Source organism: Notamacropus eugenii, chromosome 1, assembly GCF_028372415.1.
Source record: "Notamacropus eugenii isolate mMacEug1 chromosome 1, mMacEug1.pri_v2, whole genome shotgun sequence".
Taxonomy (NCBI): Eukaryota; Metazoa; Chordata; class Mammalia; order Diprotodontia; family Macropodidae; genus Notamacropus; species Notamacropus eugenii.
Genome location: NC_092872.1, coordinates 704,154,353 through 704,170,356, shown reverse-complemented (window position 1 = coordinate 704,170,356; position 16,004 = coordinate 704,154,353). Strand labels below are relative to the sequence as shown.

The window sequence follows — 16,004 nt, the reverse complement described above, 5'->3', positions numbered from 1 at the left end:
GCTATAGTGTTTGAATGCTTGGCAGTTTAGTTTGAGAAAGGATCTTAGTGTACAGTACCTTATTCTGCCAGAGGATCTTCAGAATCTAATCCTCTATACACTTTACCTTCTTAAAGGTACTCACGACTCTCTATTATATGAATTATTTCCTGAGCTACCAAGGTAAATGCAGGATGTTGCCTGACATGGGTACCTGGTGGGTTATCAAGCTGGCTTCAGGAATTTGTGGGAGGGTAGAGAGTAGTTACGGTTTGTGTGCCGAGAATGAAAGGGTAAGAGGGCAAGGGGAGGAAGAAAATGGTGTGACTTGCATGAAGCTGGGAATGAGTAGATCAGGCTACATGTTTATGAGGGTAATTCAGGGCAGATCCTCTGGGGAATCTGCTTTGGGTCCAGACCCCCACAACGACATCATGTAGGCAATTTGTCCCAGTACAAATCCCAGGGAGAGTTTGGTTTGCCCTTTGGGCAAATTGATTTGTAGTAACCTTGGGAGAATTTAGAAGCCACATAATGCATGGAGGCAGGTGCCCCAGACATACTCATCTAATTTGAAATATTACCATAGTAATAACAAGCCCTGACTGATGTGAAATAGCTATATGACACATTTCTGATCCCCCCACATACACACAAAAGTGAATCCAATGGGGTGCCAAAGTCAGAGAGTTAGAATTCATGTGACTGGATTCATGTCATCAAGCTCCTTGAAGCTCTGAAGTTAAATGGCTTAGGGATAAACTAACGTAACACCCTCGCTCAGGTAGATAACTTTGCAAGGCTCCCTAATGAACAACTCTGGGTTCTGCATATGTGCAGAGAGATGTGATTGCTAATTGGCTGAGAGACCTTTGAGCCTCTGTGGGGAGGAGACATGAATTCAGATTGGTGGAGAGACTTTGGACAGAGACAGAGAGAGAGAGAGAGAGAGAGAGAGAGAGAGAGAGAGAGAGAGAGAGAGAGAAAGAGAGAGAGAGAGAGAGAGAAAGAGAGACAGAGAGAGAGAAACAGAGAGAGAAAAAACAGAGAAAGGAGAGAAAGACAGAGAGAGAAGTAGAATTAGAAAGGAAAGGTGTGAACCTTGAATGGCCCCAAATTCCCTGGAACAATGGGCAAGCAGAGAAAGTCGATTCCCGGGGGGCGGAGCCAAGATGGCGGACTAGAAAGACGCACATACACATAGCTCCGAACTCACAACCCACAGAACGGCTAGAGGGGACCAACTCATGGTGAATTCTGCACCCAGAGGCCATGGAATATTGGAGCGAGGGAGATTTCGGTTCCGGAGAGACCTGCAAACCTCTCGCGGGGGGTCCTTCGTGCTGCGGACTGGGCGCCGGGACTGGGAGCTGAGTGCAGCCCTGCAGCGGCTGCGACACCATGAGGAAAAGATCCGAGCGGGCTACGGGGACGGGATCTCCAGCGGCGGCACAAGCCCCTCCACCCACAGGTGACAGGGGTCGGTGAGAGAGTCTCTTTGGCAGGTCGAGAGGGGAGTGGGGTGCCCCTATGGCTCGGGCCCCCCCCCCCCCCCCCCGGGAGATAGAAGCTGAGAGGCGGTTGCAGACAGGGACTCCCCAAGTGGGCGGGAGCCTGGATCCATTGTGGAAGGTCTGTACATAAACCCCCTGAGGGAACTGAGCCTGAGAGGCGGCCCTGCCCCGACCATCTGAACTTAATTCTCACACTGAATAGCAGCCCTGCCCCCACCAAAAGCCCTAAGGCGGGAAGCAGCATTTGAATCCCAGTCCCCAAACGCTGGCTGGGAGCACCAGGAGGCGAGGTGGGTGTGAGGAGAATATTCAGAGGTCAAGTCACTGGCTGGGGAGAATGCCCAGAAAAGGGAAAAGAAATAAAACTATTGATGGTTACTTTCTTGGAGAACAGACATTTCCTCCCTTCCTTTCTGATGAGGAAGAACAATGCTTACCATCAGACAAAGACACAGAAATCAAGGATTCTGTGTCCCAGCCCACCCAATGGGCTCAGGCCATGGAAGAGCTCAAAAAGAATTTTGAAAATCAAGTTAGAGAGGTGGAGGAAAAACTGGGAAGAGAAATGAGAGGGATGAAAGAGAAGCATGAAAAGCAGATCAGCTCCCTGCTAAAGGAGAACCAAAAAAATGTTGAAGAAATTAACACCTTGAAAACTAGCCTAACTCAATTGACAAAAGAGGTTCAAAAAGCCAATGAGGAGAAGAATGCTTTCAAAAGCAGAATTAGCCAAATGGAAAAGGAGATTCAAAAGCTCACTGAAGAAAATAGTTCTTTCAAAACTAGAATGGCACAGATGGACGCTAAGGACTTTATGAGAAAGACAGATATCACAGAACATAGCGAGAAGATTGAAAAAATGGAAGATAATGTGAAATATCTTATTGGAAAAACAACTGACCTGGAAAATAGATTCAGGAGAGACAATGTAAAAATTCTGGGACTACCTGAAAACCATGATCAAAAGAAGAGCCTAGACATCATCTTCCATGAAATTATCAAGGAAAACTGCCCTGAGATTCTAGAACCAGAGGGCAAAATAAATATTCAAGGAATCCACAGAACACCGCATGAAAGAGATCCAAAAAGAGAAACTCCTAGGAACATTGTGGCCAAATTCCAGAATTCCCAGGTGAAAGAGAAAATATTGCAAGCAGCTAGAAAGAAACAATTCAAGTATTGTGGAAATACAATCAGGATAACACAAGATCTAGCACCCTCTACATTAAGGGATCGAAGGGAATGGAATAGGATATTCCAGAAGTCAAAGGAACTGGGACTAAAACCAAGAATCACCTACCCAGCAAAACTGAGTATAATACTTCAGGAGAAAAAATGGTCTTTCAATGAAATGGAGGATTTTCAAATTTTCTTGATGAAAAGACCAGAGCTGAAAAGAAAATTTGACTTTCAAACACAAGAATGAAGAGAAGCATGAAAAGGTGAACAGCAAAGAGAAGTCATAAGGGACTTACTAAAGTTGAACTGTTTACATTCCTACATGGAAAAACAATATTTGTAACTCTTGAAACATTTCAGTATCTGGGTACTGGGTGGGAATACACACACACACATGCACACACGCACACATACATAGAGACAGAGTGCACAGAGTGAATTGAAGAGGATGGGATCATATCTCAAAAAAAAAATGAAATCAAGCAGTGAGAGAGAAATATTGGGAGAAGAAAGGGAGAAATTGAATGGGGCAAATTATCTCTCATAAAAGAGGCAAGCAAAAGACTTATTAGTGGAGGGATAAAGAGGGGAGGTGAGAGAAAATCATGAGCTCTACTCTCATCACATTCCACTAAAGGAAAGAACAAAATGCACACTCATTTTGATAGGAAAACCTATCTCATAATACAGGAGAGTGGGGGACAGGGGCACAAGCAGGGTGGCGGGGGAGGATAGAGGGGAGGGCATGGGGAGGAGAATGCAATCCGAGGTCGACACTCATGGGGAAGGAAAGGATCATAAGAGAATAGAAGTAATGGGGGACAGGATAGGATGGAGGGAAATATAGTTAGTCTTATACAACACAACTAGTATGGAAATCATTTGCAAAACTACACAGATTTGGCCTATATTGAATTGCTTGTCCTCCAAAGGGAAGGGGTGGAGAGGGTGGGAGCTAAAGAAGTTGGAACTCAAAGTGTTAGGATCAACTGTAATGTTCTTACCACTAGGAAATAAGAAATACAGGTTAAGGGGTAAAGAAAGCCATCTGGCCCTACAGGACAAAAGAGAAGAGGGAGACAAGGGCAGAGAGGGAGGATAGAAGAGAGAGCAGATTGGTCACAGGGGCAATTAGAATGCTTGGGTTTGGGGGGGGAGGGGAGAAAAGGGGAGAAAATTGTAACCCAAAACTTTGTGAAAATAAATGTTAAAAGTTAAATAAAAAAAAAAAGAAAGAAAGAAAGTCGATTCCCTCAACATGCCTCAGGACTCACAGGGCTCATAAGCTCCAAGCAGACTTCCTTGATAAAATATTTATCTCCTTTCCAGAACTGAGACTTTATCTTAATTCCAAATTAAATAGTCCATTTACTCTCATGTATTCTATCCCCTACCATAAACTGTGTGATTTCCCCATTTCCTATTTATTGTTTGCTTGGATATAAATCTGTTTACCCACTGTCTGTTGTGTTCTGTGTAATGACTGTTTGGTGAAAGGGAGCTAAACTGGCAAAAAGTAAGCTACTTCCCTCCCAGCATGTCAGTATGGAGAGGGATAACTTTCTACCCATAGCAGCTAAGGAAATTGGATTTTATTCGGAATATCCTAAAAGGGTGTGTACACACACACACACACACACACACACACACACACACACACACACACACACACACACACACACCCCTAGACTGCATATCTGAAGTATAATATACTTCTAGCCCACTACCCCCTCTTGAGGGGGAGGAGAGTGAAGTGAACCCCCAGTCCCATCCCTCTTCCTATCTTGCTCAAAGATAGATATTACAATCTCCCTGAATATGAAGTGGATAAAAGATCTCAGATTTTATCTATGTAAATATATCCCTACAATTCAGGCTTCCCTTAATCTCCGTGGTACGGTTTATATGAACCAATCTATTTTATACTAAGTTGTTTGTGACTTATAATATGTTGCTTCTCCCATGGAAATTCCAGTGTCAAAGAGAAATACACATAGAGAGCAATAGGACAGTTAAAGGAAAAGACCATTTATAATTGTGGCAGCCAATTACAGAAAAGATTGCCGGGAACTTTCCAATCCTTTATTTATGTCTAAATGATTATTTCACTGGACTATTTCTATGCTCTAGTGCAGTAATCTCAAATTCAAATAGGATTCCTGTGGGCTGCATGTTGACTTTGAAAACCACAAATTAGCATTATCTGTGTTGCATTGTATTTTTATTTATTTTGTTAAACATTTCTCAGTTGCATTTTAATCTGGTTCTGCTGGACTCTGGAAACCCAACATGAGTTGACTCCTGCTATAGAGACAGTCTCAAAATCAGGAAGAACTAGGTCTTGCCTCTGATACATACAACCAAGCATGCTAAACAAATCACTTAACCTCTCAGTGGTCTAGGCAACTCTCTAAGACTAAGATGCAGAGGAGGGATAGGGCTGTACTGGTACAGTGTCTGGCAATTCTGTATCTCAGTGAAATTACAAGTTCAGTCTCTAACCCAATCCTATCACTACGCTCAAAATTTCAGAAAGCAGAGAGATGTGGACTTTAAGAATTCATTCCTAAGATAATCAGTTCTGATCTTTGTTTTATTTGACTCTAATTGCATAGCCTTCTTCCCAATTAAGAAAGTGGCAGTAGTCTTCTAAAGACCAGCATGTACAGTTTTAAAGACTTTGCACCTAAGTTCTAAGTGAGAAAATAATTTCCTCTTGTTTCCCATATTTTGGACAGTTTCAGTCAATGGCCAGCCCCCACCAGGACAGCAAGTTGGCACAGTGGATAGAGTGCCAGGCCTGGAGTCAGGAAGTCTCATCTTTCTGAGTTCAAATCTGGTCTCAGACCCTTATTAGCTGTGTGATCCTGTGCAAATCACTTCACCCTTTTTGTCTCAGTTTCCTCATCTGTAAAATGTGCTGTAAAATGGTAAATCACCTCAGGATCTTTGCCAAAAAGATCCAAATGGGATCACAAAGGGCTAGACACACCTGAAACAACTGAACAGCCACAAAAATGCCAGTGTATGTCCTGGTGGGAAATTTCTATTTTTTGCTGCCCATGTAGCAGGCTTGTATATTATTGTTGGTGAAACATAGTTAGTCATCAATAAGCATTTATTAAGTGCATACTGTATATTAGGCATTATGCTAAGCACTAAAGATACAAAAAGAGACAAAAATAATAAAGTCCCAGTCTTCAAGAAGCTCACAATCATTTCTGCCCATATCAAGGGGGTCATTCTCTGGCCAGCCAATTGACTGTGTGGCATAGGATAACTTTACTGTGTCCCCAAGTTTAATATAATCACCATAACCTCTCCTAGAGGAAAGATTAGTTCTTTCTCATCTACTGACTGATTCCTGATGGGCCACAGCTGTTAGGAGCTGTGCAGCTTTATGCTGAGGTAGGAAAAGAGAGGTAGATTCTTTTTCAAATAGACCATTCCAAAAAAGTGATCCCCAGGGACTTATGAATGTGGTGATCAAGCGAGGTCAGATAAGGATAAACATAGCAGTTGGCAGAATTCCTTTGGTGTACTCCAGTTCGGTCCTCCTCAGCCCCTCTAGCTCTATCTCCCTTGATGCATTACTCCTCCTCTCTCTGGGGGAAAGGATCCGATCTAACCAGCCAGATTCAGGTAATGACTCACTTCCCTTCTTCAAAATGTCTGCTGATCTACTTCTTGCCTTGACTGATCAAAGCAATATTTTGGGCACTGTCCATCTCTCATACCAAGAAGTGGAATGGCCAGGTAAGAGTCATTCTTCCCTTTTAGAGGTACTGGCTTCATGACAGGTTTTGAATTAAAGATGTATGTCCTGGTAACATTGCTTTCCTGGCCCATTTTTCATGGATAAACAATGATTCAAGTCAATAAAACATAAGCCTTGTTTATTGGACCACTTTACGGGTGGGAGGTACAAAGTTAAATTTGCTCATACATCTTACTCCCCTTTTATACAACCAAAGATTTGCTGCTATTTATTAAACAGATTGTGTAATTCTCTCCATTAAGTTGTCTCATTTTGTTTTGTTTTTTAAAGTTGCTCAGAACCATTTTGGATTATTTTTTAATATTGTAAAAGCAACAATAAGTAGAGGGTATTAATTACTCCCAGATGGGACAGAAATAGGGCAGAGGTGGGATATTGATATGGGGAACTCTCAGAAAGAGGAAAGAAATTCCCTCTATCAATGTAAGTAGGCATCTTCTCTGCAACTTAAAATATTAAAGTTGCCTAGAGCCCTGAGACAAATAAAGGAAGGAAGGAAAAAGCATTTACTATATACCTACTATGTATCAAGCTAAGGTCTGACGATGCAAATAGAAAAAACTAGTCAGTCTCTCAAGGAGTTCACAATCTAATTTGGGGAATGTATAAAAGAAAGTTCAGTTGCAGGTTGGATGAAGTCCTGGATGTTCTAAAGGAGATGGTGTAGATGACAAGGCCAAGGGTCTTTAAGTTTCATCGGTAAATTAAATGACAATGCCAAGAGTCTGGAGGATACAGAGGCAGAGAAGATGGCTGGTGATCCTCCCTCTTGGTAGAAGCAAGAGTTGGTGACTCTCATCCAAGTCATGTGATCAGAAAGATTCTGAATTTCCCAAAGGAAGTAGGGTGAGACAGGCACTCCCAATAATAGTTACTGCCCAGCAATCACCAATGGGTTCTGGGATACCATAGACTAAAGGAGAGGATAAAGGTAACTCCTCCCCTTTGCATTCCCCACTAGCCTCACTCCTGGCTTTGGGCCATTCTAGAACCCATCAAGGAGACCAGGTGACAAGAAGAAGCCAGATGTTAAGAGATTTGCCCAGGGTAACATAGCTAGTGTGTCTCAGAAGTAGGACTTGAACTCAGATCTTCCTGGCCTTGAGGTTGTCTCTCTTATCCACTATGCCTTAGTACCAGATATCTCATAATAAATGATACCTTGCATTGTACATTGTTTTTACCTTTCTAAAAATGATTCACATTTATTTTATCCTGGCAGTGTGGTAACATAGACAGGGCATATATTATTGTCCCCAATTTAGAGATAAGGGAACTAAGGCAAAGAAAATGAGTGAATTGGCCAAAATCATATTGCTCATCGGTCCCTTTTCACTCTTTCTATCAGAGCATGCAATAGGACATGAATTTATTTCTAATGGTCTATTCAGACCTTCATAAATGTGACCAATTCACCAAAGAGGACACTCCCTGAATAGATAATAAAGCTTTGCATGGAGCCATTTATCAACAGATGGTTGGTCAAGCTCTTTCTCTACCCTACTCCACAAAGGACAGAGTTTCTTTGAACAGTAAAAGTGAGAAAGACCTAGGGTATTCCATCTCCAAACAGCTCTGACTGAAAATACACGATGACCCTGAGTCCCCTTCCTTTGATTGGCTGGATCTTTCCAGGAAAATACCCAGGCAAGCTGTGTCTTCTTTCTTCTCCAGCTCCACTACTGATTCTCTAGATTCTGCCCAATACCTTCTGTTGGGATTGGAAGCTCAATTCCGTGTGGACAGTCTCGGGCGGGTAAAGGTGGGAGCTTCTAAATCTTAGAGCTCTCACGAGACCCTCCCAGGAAACGGCAGGGAATAGAGGTGAACTGAGCTATCTCGAGTAATTCCGCCTCTTCCCGTGAGAAACGTGATGGGAGAGAGATCTCCCCGCCCTCGAGATGGTCCCGGATTGGAGCACACCTAGTTACCTAACAGCACGGTATTCAGATGCAAACTATGCGGCTGAAGGTTAAGTAGGATTGAGGAAGCCTGAAAGCTCTCTTAGCACGTGAGGAGCCAAGAGGACAGTAGGCTCTGCTTCTCTTCTTTCCTCTCTCCCCTCCCCCTCTCTCCCCGCTTGTACTTCTACTTCCAATCCCTTAAGATCTTAGCCTCCTTAGGAAAGCTCCCCCTCTTCCTCCTAAGGAAGACCACCCTGCACTTGTAACTAGACCCTGAAATAAAGCTCAACCCTTGTTCGACTCTGGAACGTCCTTTCTCTCATATGAGCATCCGGTTTTGGCCAACCAAAGACCTCGGAGGTGAGGTAAGAAAGACTCGGGTAGCCCACACAGGCCTCTAGGCCTGGCAACCTTCTCTCCCCACAATTTTTTTCACTTCCTGCCTAAAAGTGAAAAGTATTGACTTCCTCCATTAGAAAATCATTCCCTTCAGGGCAGGGACTATCTTTCTGCTTATATTTTCTCCCAACACTTAGTACAGAGCCTGCCATACAGTAGGCATTTAATAAATGTCTGTTGGCTTACTATATATATACATAGCTAGCTATACATATGCTTCCTGGCTACAGAAGAGTAAAAAATATTTTCCTTTTCGATTCATTTCTTAAACTCCCTTCAAATAAAAATTCTTTTTCTAAAAAAAGCATTTTTATTGATGTCTTTTATTTTCCTATGGTCTTTATTTCCTAATGTATCCCTCCTCCAACCTACAAGCTGTACCTTCTCACAAAGATTTAAAAAGAGGAAAAAAAAGAGATTTTAGCAAGAGTGTAACCCATTGACATATGTTTAATGTTTTATGCCACATTACACGCCCACAGTCCCTTCACTGACTTATTCCTGGGCCCCAAGCTTGGTCATTATAATTACATAGTGTTCCATGAAAATTCCTTTTATTAGACAAGCCCCATCTTTCCTTTTACCCTTTGTAACTAAGTAGTGTAACTAGTATAGCAGCAATGAATTTTACCTTCTCACCCAGAGACTGGCAGATTTTAAGGGAGTCACCTAGAAGGATGTTGGTACCTGGCCTCAAAACTGAGGCTGAGCTCCTCCTCCCTGATGGGGAAATACATCCACCGCCACACCACTTTAGTTTCATTCTTTTTATGGAGTCATCTCCAGTCATCCTGGCCTACATCTTGCCATTGGACTTCAATGACTCTGGAGGAGAGAATGAGGCTGATGACTCTGCACAGCCCTCCCTCATTCAAAGCCAATTTACTTTCAAGTCCAGATATCACCCTCCTGCTATTTTTGCTTCTCCTTGGGAATGAAAGTGAACCACAAAAAACTGAAAACAAAGGAATGGATTAGAAAGTGGATGTCACTATGGAAGAGGACCATCAATTAGATATAGTATGTTGTCATGAAAAGAGCATGGGATTTGGAATCAAGAGAACTGAGTTCAAATCTTGGCCCTGCTACTTTCGTATTGTACAATCCTGGGCAAGTTATAATAAAACTCCCTGGGCCTCAGTTTCCTCCTTTGTAAAATTAAAAGGTTGAACTAGATAATCGAGGACAAGGGTTCTTAAGCTTTTGCGTGTCCCAGGTCCCGCAGGCAGTCTGGTGAAACCTATGACCCTCTTTTTACATCCATAAACAAAATTCACAGGATTACAAAGGAAAGTAAGTATATCAATAATTATCAAAATTTTTTAAAAACACACACACACAGACCCCAGGGTTAGGACTATTCTGGCTTTACATCCTATGGTACCATTTTGCAATTTTTCCCCCAAACTAACTGTTGGTACTCTGTGATTTTGAAGTCACAAGCGGGCAAGTCATTCAGTCTTAGTCAAACCCAGACATTTTTTGCCCTTTGTAGTACTGGTGAAGTTACTACACAAGATTTACTTCAGTAGTAACATGGGAATCCAAAAACACCAGTTAAAATGAATAGTACTGTGATTTTCTGAAATGTCTCCTATGCCCTACTCCCATGCTTGCATGTGAGACTATTAGCAATTTTTGTTGGCATTCACATGGTGCTTTAAAGTTTGTAAAGTACTTTACAAATATTAACTCATTTTCTCTTCACAACAACCCTGGGAGACAGGTGCTATTATTATCCCTGGTTTACAAATGAAGAAACTGAGGCATGTTGTGGTTGTTTAGTCATTTTTTTGGTCATGACGGACTCTTTGTGACCCTTTTGGGGTTTTCTTGGCAAAGATACCAAAATGGTTTGCCATTTCCTTCTCCAGCACATTTTACAGATGAGGAAAGAGGCAAACAGGGTGAAGTGACTTGCCCAAGGTCACACAGATAGTAAGTGTCTGAGGCCATCTTTGAACCTTGGTCTTCCTGATTCCAGGTCCCATGCTCAATCCTCAAGATATCTAACTGCCTCTAAAGACGATAAAGTAAACAAGGCTTGGTTTTTTTCCTCTTCCACCAAGAATTTGCAAATAGAATTTGCATTTTCCTTTGAAATCTCTCCCTTGGAGGGCATACATTTATTCCAACACTGCTGCTGTGTAATTCCTCCAACTTCTGAGCTATTCACCTGTCTTCCAAAAAATGAGTCTCATGTTATGGCCCCGACTTCAATTTACCCCAATTCCTCCCCTTTCTCCCTCTTCTGTTCCTGATGCTTCTGTAGCTTCACTGTTAGCTGAGTGTTACAGGAAACATATCATGGTGTCTCCAGGGATGACATCTATTTGAGGTAGTCATTATTTGGAGCCTAGGTAGGGAAGGCTATGTTGAACAGCAGGGAGAATCTGTATGCCCAGATCGTGGAGAGAGTGAGGGAAATATTTAATCAAATAAAACCTGGAGCATTACTCAAAATTCTAATTTTGAATGATAATTTATTTCTCTCCACAAAGTAATATTTAATTGACAAAAATAGAGGCCTAGAAATTTCTCTTTCATGACTTTTGAAGGAGATGGAAGTGCACTGGTTTCAGCAAGGACAAGGCACCTGTGTCTTATTCTCCCACCTAGTTATATCTACCTAACACATGATGATTGATTTAGCAGAAAACTCAGGATTTGGTACTGGCTTATCCATACCCTGTGGAGTTCTCAGGCTTTGGATACCAATAAAAGATACCAACACAAAAGCCTTTTGTTTGTAGTTCCAAATTGTCCCCAAATCTGGCATGTCTTCTCTATGTTAAAATATTTTTTGTGGGGGAGGGAGAGGAGTTGTCATAGTTTTGAATGGCAGTATTTCAGAGTATCATCAGCTATAGAAAAGGTGAGGGGAAATGCCATTTTAAGACAATAAGATCATAGATTTAGACCTGGAAAGAATCTTTGAGGTCATCTAATCTAACCCCTCTTTATATATTTGGGAAAACTGAGGATTAGAAAATTTAAGAGACTTGCTCAAAAGTTACACAAATAACAAGTGACAAAGGCAGAATTTGATCTCATGTCCTCTAGTCTCCAAATCCAATGTTCTTCTTCTGCACTATGATGCTGGATCAGAGTGGAGGTGGAGAAACCAGAGATGTAAAGGTTATGGTAATTTTCCTTCCTCCAGTATTTTCAGGTTTTTTTGTTGTTCAGTTGTTTCAGTTGTATATGACTTTTCATGACTCCATTTGGGGTTTTCTTGGCGAGGATACTAGAGTGGTTCGCCACATGAGGCCTCTCCTGATCTCCCTGTTCTTGGCTACTAATGTCTCCCCTTAAAAATTCCCTTGCATTTATTTTATACATATGTTATGTGTGTGTGTGTGTGTGTGTGTGTGTGTGTGTGTGTGTGTGTGCATATCGCCTCTCTCCTGCAGAATGTGAGCTTTTTGAGGGCAGGAACTATTTTGGTTTTGTATGCCCAGTGCCTAAAACATTAATTATTAATAATTAATAAATATTTATTGGTTAATTTATGCCAGTGCAAATGAAAGTCTTGGTAGATTGGGCAATAGTGAAATTGACCCTTCTGCTCCTCTAGTTTCACTTTCTAATTCTCTTACTGCCTGACTCTTTACCAGGAGTAGGGGAGATCTGATCTTTCATTAAAAAAAATTAGAGTTAGGCAGGAGGTCTAAATAAATCAATAGCCAAATTGATCAATGTTCTCGATGGTTGAACTAAACACATTTCATCAAATGAAGGTCTATTGGTTTGCCTCTCTTAAAGTGATCTACTCAGTTTTGGTAATTTTTAAAAGAATACTTTGCAGGGTTAGATTGTCACTGACTATAAGATCCCATATTACGTTTATCATTGTGAATAATTTCTGCCTTTGATCTAGCCCTAGACACTGCAGTAAAGGTAATGTTGTTACAGTGTTGGAAAATCAAATTTGTTTAGAGAAAATGAAAGAGATACAACTGTATAAGCAACAATAAGTTAAAGTAAGAACATGTCATGTATATGCATTAATGCAAGGAAGAGAGCTGAAGACTTCCATCTGACCCAAGCCATGTGATGGTTAAGCAGCCTGGATGGGTTGTGGGACTAAATCGGGTTAAGTTCCACCTGCCATGGTCACAGGGGAAGACAGTTTAAAATGCTAACACTAGTTAGAGAAGGCTTTGTGATAAACTCTAGGAGAGGAAGAGACTAAGGATCTCTAGAGCAAGAGAAAGGACAAGAGGACCCCCAATCTCAGAACCATGTTAATATGCCAGAGGTAGTAGTAGCAAGCAGGATTCATGACAGAATGACATAAAAACATACAAAGATGTATCCCAAATACAGGGGCATTTATTCAATGAAAGGAAGGAAGAAGGAAGAAAAGGAAAGAAAGGGGAAAGGAAGGAAGAGAGGAAAAAAAGATACTGTAGAAAGAAAGAAGAGGAAAAGAAGGAAATGAGCGAAAGAAAGTGAACCACAAAAGAAAAAGGGAATGAGTAAAAGAAATGAAAAAGAAAAAGTGAAAAAGAAAAAGGAAGAAAAATCATCTTAAACTATTAACTAAAGGATGTCAAATTCAAGGTCAGATTCAAAAAGATGATTGAATAATCCTAGGATTCTGAGGCATAAAAGGAACCTTAGAAAGCATCTAAGCTGGTCACAGACATCAGGAGAAAAGAACTTCCCTAGTACTGAAAAGTCTTTGCAAGGCACTTAATGAGAAGACTTTTCAAGATCAAAGTCATACACAGATACACAAGTGGTGGTGGTGTCTTAATCACTCACCAGGGCACTAATTCAAAACACTGAGTCTGAGAATGAACATCTTGTTTATTCTTTTCAGGATTCTGGGAAGAAGTTCGCCCTCAGTCATTTTAAAGGCAGTGAGAAGCTCTTCAATATGGACTTTTAAAATTCAACATATAATGACACTGATGAAATCAAGGCCATAGGATGTGATGACGGCCAACAGATTAGAACCCTTAGCATGCTCATATTCCCAGGGTATAAACAGCATCTGAAGTGAGGAACACACGGCTCAGGCTCAAATGACCAGGAGCTATCAATAATCATACTTTACTGTTTAAACTAAACATCGCGTCTGGAAGAAATCTTTCAATCTGGCATTGGAGTGGGGCTATGATGAGGTGAGGGGCGGAGGGGGGACATAACACTATATGGAAGGGAGCAGTGCCTTCTGCTGCAGCAGCTAACAGTACCGGCCACCGATGGACCAGTAGCCTACCAAAGGTCAGAAAGTGTTGTGCATTCCATGAAGCAATGACTCCAAGAGGAAGGAATCCTGCCAATCATTCTCACAACCCCAAAGCCACCTACACCCACTCCCCTGCTACAGCTTGGGATGCTGGAAGGCATGAGAAATTGCCAACACATGTGAAAAACTCACCAGCATTTCTAAACATCATACCAAGTTACTGCACGGGGAGTACCGTGACACAGAGGTCCGTGTGGAGAAAAACTCAGGTTTGAAAACCAACAGTAGCAATCGTCCTGTTCTTTCAGTGACCCATCCATTCCTTCTCCAACTCCTTTATGTTTGACTCCCACTATAATCTTGGGAGGGCATCCATTCTCCCATTAGGAGAGATTAAGCAAAAAAAAAAGAAATGCACGTGAACAAGTCCACCCTCCTAAATGGAAGTTTTTGACTTCTAATAACACGGAGATGTCTCTCGCTCAGGACTTCAAGGAGGGAAATTTATGTTAGAAATCTGTCACATGAGTCTATCTTCTGACTTGGTAATGGAAAACAGACACTTCAAATAAATAACAGGATGAAACCTTTGTTGAAACACGCTCAAACCAATCACTTCAAGTCCTTGCAACATCATAATAAATGCTTTGCCGTCAACGGCACACAAAGGAGCACGTTCAAGGGAGAACCCTTGATCCCATATATATTCTCCCTCCCTCCCAAATCCATGTAGATATTGAAAGCACAAGCCTCCCTCAACTATTTTATCTGAGAAGTCATTCCTGAGCAAAAGGTGCAACAAATAAGAGATTTACTGATGGCCTCTTTCATATTTTAATTTCTTAATATAGAGACCATCGGAAAACCTCTTACCTGGAGCCCTTGAAAAAGGAAAGAATAAAGTTATTAAGTCAGAGAGCCCATTACTGCCAGAAGCCCCTCATGGTTACAGATTAAATATCACAGACAGATCTACATTCCAACCAAATGAGTTCTGAGTTCTTGGCATTCAATTTAGTTTCCCGCATTTTCAACAAGCAAACAAAATACCGGCTTGCCTCAAGAATGCTCATCAGATGGCTGGGTACTCTGGCTGGGCTGCATTAGTACCACACACTGCCCTGTCCCCTCAATTCGAAATTTTCAAAAGCAGTTCATTTCTGCCGTCCTCAGACAGCCAGGTCAAAGAATGGCAATCATTTGCAAGCATTTTCTTTAGACAGTAAGGTTTGCACACTTACCCTCTAGGAGGTGGTGGTAATATTGATATATGTCTTGTACTATGTGAAATGTGGCTGGACAATTATTTATGTGTTTTTCCTGACTTCCTTTGGATATAGAAAAGTTGATTGCAGTGTTGTATGATTACGTCTGCATCTCTTTCTGAATCGTTTCTTCTCAGCTGGAAAGTCTCAAGTTCCAGGCTGGGGTTCCCCTCTCCGCCTCTTTCACACACACTTAACCCTCCTTTTGCCTGGTAAAAGAAAACCATAAGTAATCTGTCTCTCTCTTTGGGGGATTTGGTAGGACAGTTCCTGAGGGGAAAGGAGGAGTACTAGGTCTCCTGTTTAGTTTTTCTTCTCTTTTTTCTTTAAATAAGCTTGTACTTGTGGCTAAGATGTTTGTATTTTTCTACAAATGTCTCTCCTGCTTACTCTCCCTCTCACCCCTGCCTTTTCCCCCCTAAAATGTCATTCATCTTCTGAGACCCCAGAACGAAGAACCTGCTAGATAGAGAAGCAATCTTAATTGGATTGGAGGCTTTGTGGATAACAGCTATTACCCTCTGCTACAGCTCCCTGTTGGGAAGGCACTCTCAGCATTTAACCTGTTAGTTACCACCAACAGCTGGTGACCACAGATACTACCCACATTAGTTCAAAACTGCCCATTTCCTCAAATCACCAGGTGCTTCAAAGTAAGTCATTCCTCTCCTTGCATATATGCCTCATTCACCCACCTGCTTATAAGGACTGGAAACCCGGGGTGCCCTCATTTGGAGAATCCTTGATCTACTACTGAAAGGAGAAAATCGTAGAATCATAGATTTA

At 41.7% G+C, this 16,004-nt stretch overlaps 1 long non-coding RNA gene across 1 annotated transcript in view; it reads right to left on the bottom strand.

Annotated features, from left to right (window-relative positions):
• LOC140521355 (uncharacterized) overlaps nucleotides 1–16,004 on the bottom strand; it is a 594,446-nt gene extending 578,442 nt beyond the window's left edge. Inside the window, exon 1 of the long non-coding RNA XR_011972903.1 lies at nucleotides 15,195–16,004. This is a non-coding gene — a long non-coding RNA (uncharacterized lncRNA). The remainder of the gene's footprint in view (nucleotides 1–15,194) is intronic.